A 14312-nucleotide genomic window follows, 5' to 3' on the forward strand; every position below is an offset into this window, starting at 1 on the left:
TTTTTTTGGACACAGGCCCTCACTGCCGCCTAAGCTGGAGTGAAGTGGCACAATCATGCTCACTGCAGCCTCAACCTCCCTGGGCTCAAGTGATCCTCCCGCCTCAGTCTCCCGAGTAGCTGGGACTACAGGTGTGTGCCACTGTGTGTAGTTAATTTATTTTATTTATTTATTTTTGAGATGGAGTCTTGCTTTGTCACCCAGGCTGGAATGTAGTGATGCAATCTTGGCTCACGCAACCTCCACCTCCTGGATTCAAGCGATTCTCCTGCCTCAGCCTCCCAAGTAGCTGGGATTACAGGCATGCGCCACCACATCTGGCTAATTTTTGTATTTTTAGTAGAGATGGGGTTGGCCAGGCTGGTCTCAAACTCCTGATCTCAAGTGATCTGCCTGCCTCAGCCTCCCAAAGTGTTGGGATTACAGGCGTGGGCCACTGTGCCTGGCCAATTTCTTTTATTTTTTATAGAGATGGGGTCTTGCCATGTTGCTCAGGCTGGTCTCAAACTCTCCTCCCCAGCATTTAAATGTATATTCTAATGCACAACCCAAGATTTAAAATGTTAAGAAATTTAATTGGAGGGGTAGAATCCCACCCCTACTGAATGTTAATTTAAGACAGCTATAGTTGGCAAGAAATAGTTTAAAGTTTAGAGGGTATATTAGCAATGTATGGACATAGATTCTGCAGGTTATCTGCCTTCTGCAGAAACCAAAGAGAAGATCCTGGCCAGGAAATCTGTGCCTGAGTCTGCAGGACCTCCCAGTTCTCAGCTCCCACTCCTGGTTTCTCTAGAACTTCCTTATGTTGTAGCAAACAAGATTTCCACCCTCCTGGGCCTCTCTGGTCTCCTGAAGAGGATCTCTGGTCTCCTGAGTCCCACCCTTTTCCTACCCCTTTAGAGGCAGGATCTACATCAAGTCTGGAGGCAGAAGGACCAGGACCGCCCTGGGAAGTGGACTTGCCCATATGAATGGAATCCTACAATGCTGTGTGCACTCTCCCTGCCTGTTTCCCCGGGGGTCAGGATTCCTGGATGCTGGCCCTTCCAACACACTATGCCCTATCTGTCCCCTTCTGCAGACCAGAGTCTCAGCCCACCCCTCTCTGGGCTATTCTATGATGAGCCTCCTTCCCTTCATGGTTGAGCACCCCAGACGCCTTGCTCTCTACATTCATGGAGATGGGTGTCAGCTCTTCCCACACTTGAGGTACCACTGTGTCCTCTGTATAGGATTCCCCTGGCCCCATACCCTGAGATGACACCCAGTCCTCACAGAAGTGCAGTTCACTCCCCTAGACATAACAGGATGGCAGAGGAAGGCAGTAATGGGGAGTTTTATCTTCCCATCTTTTGTAACACCAGCAACGAGGATTTTTTTTTTCTACGTCACTCTTCAGTCTTTACATAAAGTTCCACATGATAAATTCCCAGCTGAGTTCAATTCCAGGAAAAGTTTTGTTCTGAGAATTAATTTGTATGGTTTCTGTTGTCCAAAATCCCAAACTATGCAACCCAGTGTATTTTTGTTTGTCCCTAAGCTGCCAGAAAACTTACAGCCAAATGCGTTATCCAAGTGTTGTAATCTGCTAAATGCAGCCCACTCCGAAGGTCCACATTCCTTTTGCTTTGCTTTGTTTTCTCCCGAGCATTTCTGTACATACTTGCTTTTAGTCTAAGTTATCACACTCTGCCCAAACCAATGATCAGGTCCTGCTTCTTGATCCTGGCATCCTTTCAGCTTCTCCTGCTCCTCAGTAATTCTGGCCTGGGTGTTGCAAAAAGTCTTGGTCTCTTCCTCCTCCTTCAGGCCTCCTCAACCAACAACCAGACGGAGCGCATCACTCTTGCTTCAGTGCATACTCCTGCCTCCTTCTGGCGGATCCTTCCTTCCCTGTGCCTCTGCCCTGACAGCCCCCGCCTCACCTCTCCCCAGCACGCACTCACATGCTGCAACCCGCAGCCACACTGAATTCCCCTCACTGGCCTCTCCTAGACCCTCTTGGTGACTTTGCACATTCTGTTCTTTCAGCCTGAAACAACCTTCCCTGCTGTTTCCTTGGTGAGGCAGTTTTTAGGGCTTAGCCCAAGCATCACCTAATCTGTGGGGCTTCTCTGCAGCGGCTCCTCTCTGGGCTGCCCTAGCTCTACACCATGCAACCCTCACAGCCAGGCTGGGCCAGGACTGGTTTTACTTTTTTGTTTGACTACCCAGCTAGGATGGTGTTCCTGGAAGGAAGGGGGACGTCTCATTCCTCGCTGTGCCACTGATGTCTAGCATGCATGCCTAGCAACACAGAGCTGTTTAAGGGGATGAATAGAATACTTGACACACGATTTTATTAATCTTCCAGAATGAAAGGACTGGAGGCCAGGGACAATGGCTCATGCCTGTAATCCCAGCACTTTGAGAGGCCGAGGCGGGCAGATCACCTGGGGTCAGGAGTTCGAGACCACCCTGGCCAACATGGTGCAACCCCATCTCTACTAAAAATACAAAAATTAGCTGGACGTGGTGGTGGGCGCCTGTAATCCCAGCTACTCAAGAAGCTGAGACAGGAGAATTGCTTGAACCCAGGGGGCGGAGGTTGCAGCGGGCTGAGACCGGGCCACTGCACTCCAGCCTGGGTGACAGAGCAAGACTCTGACTCAAAAAAATAAAAATAAAAAACAAACAAAAGGACTGGAGGCCAGCCTCCTGCCAGCCTTTTCATTACCAGGCCTCAGAAACCATCTCTGACACACACACACACTCACTCACACATACTTCCTCTCGGAGCTCTTCTCCCTCCCACACTGCCCACCCAAAGACTTTCTACTCCACTCTTTTGGTATCTGATATTTGATGATGTAAGGAGAAGGGATTTCTTTCTCTTCTTTTATGTGGTAACCGCAGAGGGTGTAAGAGTTTACTAACAAGATTACTGTAGCACGCCTATTACAACTCTGTTACCCCCAGCCCATTACTGTCCGATGTCATTTGGAACCTTGGGGAAGTCACATTCCTGAATCGCATCTGAACAGCAGCTGGAAGTCAGCACCAGCTGGTTAAGGCAGGGTCACTGCACTTCCCTTGCCCAATTTACGCCCCTGGAGAGCCCTGACCAGCTTCCTACTTCCTGTCCCAGGCCCCCCATAACAAGATTCCACGGCTGAGGTCTGGCTCTGCTCCGTGGTCTCACCCAGCTCTCTGTGACCCTCCTAATACGACTGTGTCCAGACTTCCCCTGGGCTCCATCTGCTCCCAACTCCACCCTTGGGGACAAAGTGGAAGAAGTAAGACCATTCAATCATCTTTACCTTCTTGCTTTCCCAAGACTGCAAATGCTGACCGCTGTGAGGGAGGCCCAGCTGCTCAGCCGCCTCGATGCCCTGCGCTTGCACGCGCACGCACACACACACACTCGCACACACACACAGACACACAAGCGCGCACACACATACTCGCGCGCACACACACACAGACCTGCGCGCACACAGACAAGCGCGCGCACACACACTCACACAGACACAAACACGCGCAGACACACGCGCACACACACTCGCACTCGCGCCCCGAGGGACCCAGCACAACGCAGGGCGGGGGTCTGCAGGCTTTCTGCAGGTCCCCGAGGCGCGCGGGACGGCGGCGTCCGTGCTCAGCCCTGGGAGTCAGCCAGAGCCCGGGAGGGACGCCTGGATCGCGCTCTGCACAAGTCCCGGGACCAGGCGGGAACTCAGACTCCCGTCTGCAGAGCCACTTCCCCCGTCAGGGCTCGGGTCGCGCGAGCCGTTTCCTCCCTCCCCCGCGCGTCCCCTCCTCCGTCCCCTTTCCCTCCCCAGCTCGACCCTGCACCCCGTGACCCGGCCCGGCCCTACCTTCCCGCGGGCGGCGGCTCCGCGGGCTCTGGGGCGCATCTGGGGGGCTCCGAGGCGGGCCAGGACGGCNGCTCCCGTGGGGTCCCCGCCGCCCCCGGCCCCAGCGGCTCGCTTCCCTCGGCCGGCCCAGCGCAGGCTCGCCCGCGGCCCCTGCCTTCTCTTCCCGCGGCTCCGCGACGATCTGCGCGACGCGCGCCCCCTCCTCCCGACCCATCCCGCCCGGCCCAGTGAGCTAATCCGCAGCTGGCGGGCGCCCGGCCGGTTGCCACGGCAACCCCTCTCCCAGGGCCCGGCCCCGCGCGGAGCAGCGGTAAACAGGACCTTCTGCCGGACTCGCCCCCTAGCCTCTGGGGTAGGGGAGAGGTGGCTTAACCCTTCCTGGGAGCACGCCCGCCGCGCGCCGGCTCTCTTCCTCCCAGGCCCGGGCGGATTCGCTAGGTGCTCCCGGCCCGGGGCTGAGAGCTGGACGTCCAAGCCAAGGGAACGGCGGCCACATGTCCGGCCCCGCTCACTCCAGGCGGTTAACACACTCTCGGCACTGGGCCCGGGTCGGGGGCACCCCGGGCAGTAAGTCAGGCACCGCCCTTGCCCCAGGCAGCTTGCCGTCGGGCAGGGGTAATGACAGTCATGAGACGGGCGATGAGGGTGATGGAGGCCGGGGAGGGCCCAGGGCCAAGCGCCCTGCAGAAGGTCTCCCAGACCGGGCGGGAAGGGAGGAGGTCAGGAAAAGCTTCCAAGAGAAGTGACTTCATAGACCCGCTGCCCGCACTCACGCAGGACACCGTCAAGGAACACAGACTGCAGGATGCGGGCTGCCAAGCAGAAGTCTGCAGGGAAATGCCGTGCGCTGCGGGGAAGGCGGTCTGGAATACGGGCTGGGGCCTTTGAGGAAGTTCCCTGGAGCTTTGACCGGTCCGGGAACACTGAATAGTATTTGCATAGGTGGAAGAAAGTGGGGGAAAGGAAAGGGTTCTGAGTGGAGAGAAGAGCACCAGCGGAGGCCGGAAGCGGAGGCTAGGCATTTCAGAAACAGCCGAGTGAGGACCAGTGGGGAATCCGGTCTGATGGGTAGGCTTGGCCAGATTTCAAGTAGGGGAAGGAACGTTTTTGAGCAGAGGAGTGCCCTGATGACAGTGAGGGGGGCCTGGCGGGGTGATTTTCGCGCGGTGGGAGCAGGTTTCAGGTCCATCTCCACACCAGAGGAAGGCCATCCTCGTCTTTAGCTAGGTGACTTCCAGAAGGACTGGGAGCCATGGTCCTGCGGGACAGCAAAGAGGCCTAAAGTTCAGGCAAGTGGGAAAGAGAGAAGAGAGGCTTAGCCGTACAAATCCACAGAAGGAGTGTGCGCGCGAGAGAAAGGCAGAAGGGAGACAGTGAAAAATAAGAGATGGGTGTAATGACGTAATACTGCCCAGGCAGTGCCTATAGACTGGGCGCCTGAGATTTGAGGGACTTGTTCAAAGTCACAGGAAAAAAAGCTGTTTTCTTCTCAACTGAGGGTTTTATGTATTCTGGGAACTCTTTGAAGCTTTTCCAGGGCTTACGAAGTTCCTTAAACTCCTCATGACATACCCATTTTAACTAAGCATAGTCAACTTTTAGAGCCCACATTTGCAAAGTGCAAGCTTTTTTTTTTAGTGTAAGCATTTGAATTATTGTTTTGTTTGTTGAAGCATTATTCAGTAAGTTTTTCACTTTCTAAATAAAGATCAGAGGCTTGGCTTTTTTTTTTTTTTTTTTTTTTTGAGACAGAGTCTTGCTCTGTCGCCCAGGCTGGAGTGCAGTGGCGTGATCTCAGCTCATTGCAAGCTCTGCCTCCCAGGTTCACGCCATTCTCCTGCCTCAGCTTCCCAGGCTTGGCTTGTTTTTTATTGATTGATTGATTGAGGCAATCTCAGTCTCTCACCCACTGTGGAGTGCAGTGGTGCGATCATAGCTCACTGCAGCCTCGAACTCCTGGGCTCAAGCAATCTTCCACCTCAGCCTCCCAGTTAGCTAGGACTACAGATGTATGCCCTCATCCTCGGCTTTTTATTTTTTGTAGGTCTTGCTATGTTGCCCAGGCTAATCTTGAACTCCTGGCCTCAAGTGATCCTCATGACTTGGCCTCCCAAAGTGTTGGTATTATAGATGTGAGCCATCATGCCTGGCCAAGACTTGGCTTCTTGAAGGTTAATTATTCCCAGGGCTGCCAAAACATATAAGAAAGCAAACTGGTGCGATCTTGGCTCACTGCAACCTCCGCTTCCTGGGTTCAAGCGATTCTTTTGCCTCAGCCTCCTGAGTAGCTGGGATTACAGGTGTCTGCCACCATGCCCAGCTAATTTTCTTGTATTTTTAGTAGTAACAGGGTTTCACCATCTTGGCTAGGCTGGTCTTAAAAATTCCTGACCTCATGATCCACCTGCCTTGGCCTCCCAAAGTGCTGGGATTATAGGCGTGAGCCACCGCGCCTGGCCTTTTTTTTTTTTTTTTTTTTTGAGACAGATTCTCACTCTGTCACCTAGGCTAGAGTACAGTGGTGTAGTCTTGGCTCACTGAAGCCTCTGCCTCCCGAGTTCAAGTGATTCTTCTGCCTCAGCCTCCCATGTGGCTGGGATTACAGGCGTCCGCCACCATGCCCAGCTAATTTTTGTATTTTTAGTAGAAACAGGGTTTCACCATGTTGGCCAGGCTGGTCTTGAACTCTTGACCTCCAGTGATCCTCCCAGAGTGCTGAGATTATATTATATAGGTGTGAGCCACTGTGCCTAGCCTTCCACTCCCTCATCTTTGACTTCCGGACACTAACTTGTTTTAGGAAAATAACTCCTGCCTTAGTTCCTTGGGTCTGAGCCTGATGAACTTTGTGTATTTTCAACCCTGTCTGCCTCTCATAGCCCCCAGCCCTCCAACTTCTCAGAGCTGCTCCCATTGCTGGGTCATCCTGTGGTTCTGACCATGACAGGGGTCCTACATATGGCCCCCTCCCTCCTTCCCCATGTGGCCCTGCCCCTGCTGGCTCCCTGGAGAAGGGAGACAAGGTAGCCCATGATAGCCCTCCAAGGCTGGTGCTACACGTTGGAGCCTGGAGGGGCCTCTCAGTCATCTCCTCTTCTCCTGTTCCTGGTGCTGACAACTCCAACAGTATATTCGTCCTCTGCCCTCCTTCTCTGTCCACAGCTTCTCTTCATGTTGGAGAATGAAGCTTAGGGTAGGAGATCATGACTGGCCTCAAGTTGGGAAAAGTGAGGGTGAGAGGAAAGGGTCAAGTTGATTTCTCTTTTGAGTATTTAATCTTGCTTCTTTATATTTTATTTTATTTTAATTATTATTATTATTTTGAGACAGAGTCTTGCTCTGTCGCCCAGGCTGGAGTGCAGTGGTGCAATCTCAGCTCATTGTAACCTCTGCCTCCCAGGTTCAAGTGATTCTCCTGCCTCAGTCTCCCAAGTAGCTGTTATTGCAGGTGTGCACCACAACACCCGGCTAATTTTTGTATTTTTAGTAGAGATGGGGTTTTGCCATGTTGACCAGGCTGGTCTCAAACTCCTGACCTCAGGTGATCCCCTCACCTCGGCCTCCCAAAGTGCCGGGATTACCAGCATGAGTCACCGTGCCCAGTCTTTTTTATTTTATTTTAAAATTTATTTTAATTTGTTTATATTGAGACAGGGTCTTGCTATGTTGCCCAGGCTGGCCTTGAACTCCCCACTTCCGCCTCCTGAATAGTAACCTTGTTTCCTCCACGCAGAGCAACCCTGGGCCACTACCCAGGAGGAAGAACATTTCTTCCTTCCTCTCCTCCTTTTCCTCCAGCGTCCTGCTGAGGAGCCCAGGCCTTGGTTGGAGAGGCACATTCAGCTTTGCAGCAGGTTGCTCAGCCTCTAAATCCCAGCTTTTTAAACCTTCATCTGTAGGGTGGAAATGGCAATGGCTGTGACCTCCTAAGAACACTGTTGTGAGGTTTTAGTATGGTGCCTGGTCCATGGGAGGACTCACAGGTACTGTCCTGTTGGTTATTATTTTCCTAATCTCCTTTTTTCCCCCACCATGAACATAGAGCGTCAAGGTTGAAGAATGGCAGGCAGGCAGTTTTCCTTCTCCTGCATCAGTGCTCAATTCCCCCTCCCTCCCCACCCCTTGTAGGTCCAGGACCATCTACCAGCACGCACAGGCAACAGAGCTGGCTTTATCTCAGCCATAAGCCAAGGGAGTAGTGCATTCAACGGGCCCGCGTCTCTGTCCCTTGCTCCGACAGTGTTTGGATGGAACAGACCCTCTCTTCCAGGTTCTGACTCTTCCAGGTTCTTACCTCCAATAAAAATAAAAATAAAGAAACCAGGCCGGACGCAGTGGCCTATAGCTGTAATCCCAGCACATTGGGAGGCCGAGGAGGGCAGGTCACCTGAGGTCAGGAATTCAAGACCAGCCTGGCCAACGTGGTAAAACCCTGCCTCTACCAAAAATACAAAAATTAGCCAGGCACGGTGGCAGGTACCTGTAATCCCAGGTACTCTGGAGGCTGACGCAGGAGAATCAATCGCTTGAACCTAGGAGGGCAGGCAGGTGGTGACAAGACATAAGAAAGATCCTGCCAGCCAAGAGGCCAAGAAGGAATGGATCACAGTGACCCAAGTAGGGGAGCCAGATCTCAAGGGGATGGGTTGAGTCAGGGATGCCCCAAGGAACTGCACTGCCTGTACCTTCCAGAGGAGGGAGCCACAGTGAGGACATGGATTGGATCTTGATCCAGAACTCTCCCTCCAGAGGAGCTGGCTCTGGGCAGAGCTGATGCTCACAGGCTTCATGGGGTAACAAAAAGAACATGGGTTGAGCCAGACAGGTCTGGGTCTGTGGGACCTCAGATAAAGCACATAACCCGTTGGGGCTTGGTTTTCCCATCCATGAAATGGCAGGAGTGATGCTTCCTTGTTCAGAGTTGCAGGGCGGACCTAATTCTATGACTGGTCAAAGTGCCTGGGACAAAAATGATGCTCTGTCAACATTTACATCCAAAAGGAATCTCAGTGGAAATGAAAACATTTGAGAGAGTGTCCGAAGGCTCTTTCTCAGGCTCTGTCCCCTGCCTTGATGGGTGGGGCCAGCCCTGTCATATCCCTCGGTACTTCCCATTTCCCGTGGTTTCTTTCTTTTTTTCTTTTGAGACGGAGCCTTGCTCCTGTTTCCCAGGCTGGAGTGCAGTGGTGTGATCTTGGCTGACTGCATAGGTGCATAGGTGAAAGGTATACACATGGGAGGCTGGGGCGGGAGGATCACTTGAGCCCGGGAGTCCTGGGTTGTGATGCACTTTGCCAATCCAGTGTCTGCATTAAATTCAGCATCAATATGGTGACCTCCTGGGAGCTAGGGATCGCCAGGTTGCCTAAGGAGGGGTTAATCAGCCCAGGTCAGAAATGGAACAGGTCAAAACTCGCGTGCTAATCTGTAGGGGGATCACACCTGTGGATAGCCACTGCACTCCAGCCTGGGCAACATAGTCAGAATCCATCTGTAGAAAAAAAACCGGGAATAATTAGGCTGGGTTTAGTGGCTCATGCTTGTAATCTCAATCTCAGCACTTTGGGAGACTGAGGCAGGTGAATCACTTGAGCCCATAAGTTCAAGACCAGCCTGACAACATGGTGAAACCATCTCTACTAAAGATACCAAAAAATTAGCCAGGCGTGGTGGCGCACGCAATCTCAGCTACTCAGGAGGCTGAGGCATGCGAATCACTTGAACCTGGGAGGCAGATGTTGCAGTGAGCAGAGATTGCGCCACTGCACTCTGGCCTGGGCGACAGAGCAAGACCTTGTCTCAAAAAAAAAAAAAAAAAAAAAAAAAAAAAAAAAATAATAATTGAATTATATTTAAAAAGAAAATAAAAAAGCTATACACACAGTAGATGATTAATGGACAAGAGGTTTATTGATTGATCATCTGGAGAGCTGGTGTAGGGAGAAGAATCACATGTCTGTGCTTAGACAAGTTTGGATAAGGTAGAGCAAGGAAGGAGCTTATCTTAAGGGCTGGGAAAAGTCTACAGCCTCACCCTGACACAGCCTTGGCCAAGCCTCTCCCATATCCCTCCCATCCATAGACCAAAGCCCTGCAGGCTCAGAGCCCACCGAGCCATCTTAGAGAGGCTCTAAGTCAGGGCTGACAGATGTCAGGTTTCCCCTTCTAGTCTCTTGCTGGCACCTGATGCCTTTCCTCCACAGAAGGCCACCTCCCTCCTGCTCTCATTCTGTCTCTAACCCCATCCTCAGCCCATTCTCCCACCTAGACACAGCTGGGTGCCAGTTCCTTGCAGTCCCTGCTGGCTGCCTTTCTCCGAGGAAACAAAACCAAGCCAAGCATCCTACCCAAACCTCAAAACCAGGCTTGGTTTGTTATTGGTCCCAATCAGATGCAATCCAGGAGGTGTGGGATGGGAGTGGGAGGGATGGGGGAGAGCGGAGGCCACCCAGGAGTGTGTAGAGCCCAGACTGAAGCCCCAGGGCTCTTTCATCCTCCCTGGCTGCAAAGGGCTGGTCTTTGGCAGAGATGCCTCTGTGCCCTCTGTCCTCCCAGGATGCTCTCACACCTACCGCTTTCCCTGGGACTGTAAGATGGGCAGCTGTTGAGGCCCACTAGCGGTGCTGTGGGGCAGATGGTCTTTGTTTTTACCATGGATGGCTGACCTTTCCCGGCTTACCACGGGGAATCTGGGAGAATCTCTGCATTGGCAGATAGCATCTCAATATATCGTTTTGAGATAAGAACCATTTCTGTTTCATTTCATGACCCCAATTTATTTTGGACTGTCTTTTTTCTCACACAAAGAATTAAAGTGTTTGTAACTTTATAAAGACTGGCATGTTTATGACAAAAAGCAAAGAACAAAGGTGTGAACTTTCCAGGTCCTTCACCACTAAGCAATGTCTCAAATATGAAGCCTGCCACGCCACGTCCCCTCTATACTTAGATTCTTTCTGCTCCTTTTGGACGATGTATTTGAACAGTAAAAAAAAGGAACAAGAATGTGGTGATTTGGATTTAGAGGCATGGCTTTCTGTGTTTAAGCTGTTGTTGCTCTTTGTGGTCACTGTGATTTCAGAATACAGGAGGACAGTCAGGCCAGTGAATCCAACTCTTTTGCATGGACTTCTGTGCACGGGATGCAAGGCACCTACCTCTTGCTTCTGAGAGCCTTCCCTGCCTATTTTCTGGCCCAACGAGGCAATCTCTTCAGAGTCAGGAGAAGGAGTGAGGTAATACTCTTCATTAAAGATTTTATTTTATTTTATTTTAAACAGGGTCTCACTCTCTCACCAGGCTGGAGTGCAGTGGCGTGATCTCGGCTCACTGCAACCTCTGAGTCCCTGGTTCAAGGGATTCTCCTGCCTCAGCCTCCCGAGTAGCTGGGATTACAGGCACGCGCCACCATGCCCGGCTAATTTTGTATTTTAGTAGAGAGAGGGTTTCACCATGTTGGCCAGGATGGTCTTGATCTCCTGACCTCGTGATCCGCCTGCCTTGGCCTCCCAAAGTGCTGGGATTACAGGTGTGAGCCACTGCGCCCAGCCCTCATTAAAGATTTTAATCATGCTGGACACAGTGGCTCATGCCTGTAATCTCAGCACTTTAGGAGGCCGAGGCAGCATGATCACTTGAGGCCAGGGGCTCAAGACCAGCATGGGCAACATAGTGAGATCCATTTCCACAAAAATTAAAACATTAGCTGGCTGTGGTGGCACACACCTGGGAGGTTGAGGCTACAGTGAGCTGTGATCTCACCACTGCACTCCAGCCTGGGCAACAGAACAGGACTCTGTCTCACCTGTCTACAAACAAAAACAACAACAAGAAAAGAGAAAATATTTTATTTTATTTATTTATTTTTTTTGAGACAGAGTCTCACTCTGTCACCCAGGCTGGAGTGCAATGGTGTGATCTCGGCTCACTGCAACCTCTGCCTTCCAGGTTCAAGCAATTCTCCTGCTTCAGCCTCCCTAGTAGCTGGGATTACAGGTGCATACCACCACGCCCAGCTAATTTTTGTATTTTTAGTAGATATGAGGTTTCACCATGTTGGCCAGGCTGGTCTTGATCTCCTGACCTCAGGTTTTTTTTTTTTTTGTTTTTTTGGTTTTTTTTTGAGATGTAGTCTTGCTCTGTTGCCCAGGCTGGAGTGCAGTGGCATGATTTGGCTCACTGCAACCTCCGCCTCCTGGGTTCAAGCAATTCTCCTGCCTCAGCTTCCCAAGTAACTGGGACTACAAGCATGCGCCACCGTGCCCAACTAATTTTTGTATTTTTAGTAGAGACAGGGTTTCACCATGTTAGCCAGGGTGGTCTCGAACTCCTGACCTCGTGATCCACCCGCCTCGGGCTCCCAAAGTGCTGGGATTATAGGTGTGAGCCACTGCGCCCGGCCAAGAAGAAAATATTTTAATCACACCAGGTTATGAGCTAGGCATTACATCCATGTCCTCATTCCTCATTGCCAGATCACCCTCTCTCTACCAAGATCCACCCCAGGCCCAAAGTCAGCCTTCAGACCTCCAAATGACTGTACAGCACTGCACTGCCTCTCAGAGGCCACACCTTGCTTGAGAGAACATATTCTGAAAGCTCTAATATCTGTCCCCTTCCTACGTCTCTCAGATTAAGTCAAATCAAAATAAAAAAGATTGGCTAAAGACAAGCCAGGTGATATACTACTGCTCTTGCTGGGAGTGTGACTTTGGGTGAGTCAACTTCCCTCTCTGGGTGTCAGATTCCTGCTGTCAGATTCCTGGGGAGATCACAGGGGCTGTCTGGTCCCTCCCAGCCCCAGCCTTCTCATGTAGGCAAAAAAGCGCAGGAGCAGTGGTCTGTTCTCATTCTCACTCAACGTTTTCCTGAATATGTGCTGGGCAGTGTTAATGCATTACAGAGATTACCTAGTAGGTAGGTTCTAATATTAGCCTCTTCTAGAGATGAAGAAGCAACCAAAAAGGGGTTGGCTGTCTTGCCCAAGGCCACTGCCAGGGAGTACTGGGGCTGAGATGAGCCTAGGCAGTCTGAGCCCAGGACGGCACCATCTTGGCTTTGTGGCCAGGACAAGCTTTAGAACAGAGAAGTTAACAGGGCTCGGTGGGGAATGGTGGCTCGCTCCTGTAATCCCAGCACTTTGGGAGACTGAGGAGAGCAGATCACCTGAGATCAGGAGTTCGAGACCAGCCTGGCCAACATGGCGAAACCCCATCCCTACCAAAAATACAAAAATTAGCTGGGTATGGTGGCGTGTATCTGTAATCCCAGCTACTCAGGAGACTGAGACAGGAGAATCGCTTGAATTCAGGAGGCGGAGGTTGCAGTGAGCCAAGATCGCACCACTGCACTCCAGCCTGGCTGACAGAGCAAGACTCTGTCTCAAAAATAAAATAAAGAAGTTAACAGGGCCCAGGGGCAACAGAGTTGCACACAGCATGGTGGGAGCATACCTTGTCAGAACAGGAAGTGGCCTCAGAGATGAGCAACTCAAGCCCTCCAGGCAGGAGGGGAGGGGACTTGCCTCGGCCACACAGGGTTAGCACATGCACTGCACGTGGGTAGCAGTAGTGCCAGTTCCATGGCCCCGGGAGAAAGGTGTCTGGAGCAAGCCACCTAGAAAACCAGAAGGCAGAAACTAGAGGAGAGATTCTCGTGATAAGGAGTAATAGAGACAATTCAACTGAAGAGTGAAAAAGAGAAAGCGAGAAGGCTGTGGTCTCACCAGGAAGGGATGGGTCATTGCCACAGGGCACACGCACACAACGGCCTCCTCCTTTCCCTGCTTCTTTCAGTATTATTTCTGATATTTTCTCCTCTGCCAGCTTGGGGAGTAGATATGGGTGGCCCAGGGCCAAAATCCACATGCCAGGGCCCGACTCTCTTAGGAAGGAATTGCAGGCCAGAGACACCAAGCAGGACCTGGAAAGGGGGAGGGCCAGTGCTCCTCACACTTTTTTTTTTTTTAAACAGGGTTTCCCTCTTATTGCCCAGGCTGGAGAGCAATGGTGCGATCTCAGCTCACTACAACCTTCACCTCCCCAGTTCAAGCAATTCCCTTGCCTCAGCCTCCCGAGTAGCTGAGACTACAGGCGCCCACCACCACGCCTGGGTAATTTTGTATAGTTTTAGTAGAGAGGGGATTTCACCACGTTGGCCAGGCTGGTCTCGAACTCCTGACCTTAGGTGATCCACTTGTCTCAGCCTCCCAAAGTGCTGGGATTACAGGCATGAGCCACCACACCTGGCCTTTCTCACACTTTTTATCTGCCTGATAATCCCATTGGGTTTACAAGAAAAAAAGAAAAGAAAAGGACAGATTCTAGCCTTCCCTGAGTGATCCTGATGCAAGGGGTCTGGGATGCAGCCCAGGCATGTGCAGTTTTACAAGCACTCCAGGTGTGTGTTTGCTTGTAGAGACAGAGTCTCTTATGTTGTCTCACTCTGTTGCCC

At 51.7% G+C, this 14312-nt stretch overlaps 1 protein-coding gene across 5 annotated transcripts in view; it reads right to left on the bottom strand.

Annotated features, from left to right (window-relative positions):
• The window catches only part of DENND2A (DENN domain containing 2A), a 131413-nt gene extending 127482 nt beyond the window's left edge, over positions 1 to 3931 (bottom strand). For 3 of the 5 annotated variants that reach the window (XM_017891064.1, XM_017891063.1, XM_017891060.1), the window contains exon 1: positions 3861 to 3931. The gene's annotated coding sequence lies outside the window, so the exon portion shown is untranslated. Of the gene's footprint in view, positions 1 to 3302; positions 3458 to 3860 lie in introns of those variants that run through there. The other 2 variants (XM_017891061.1, XM_017891062.1) reach the window with 2 other exon arrangements.
• Between the last annotated feature and the right edge of the window lie 10381 nt (positions 3932 to 14312).

Source organism: Rhinopithecus bieti, unplaced genomic scaffold (genome assembly GCF_001698545.2).
Source record: "Rhinopithecus bieti isolate Rb0 unplaced genomic scaffold, ASM169854v2 scaffold_20175, whole genome shotgun sequence".
NCBI lineage: Eukaryota > Metazoa > Chordata > Mammalia > Primates > Cercopithecidae > Rhinopithecus > Rhinopithecus bieti.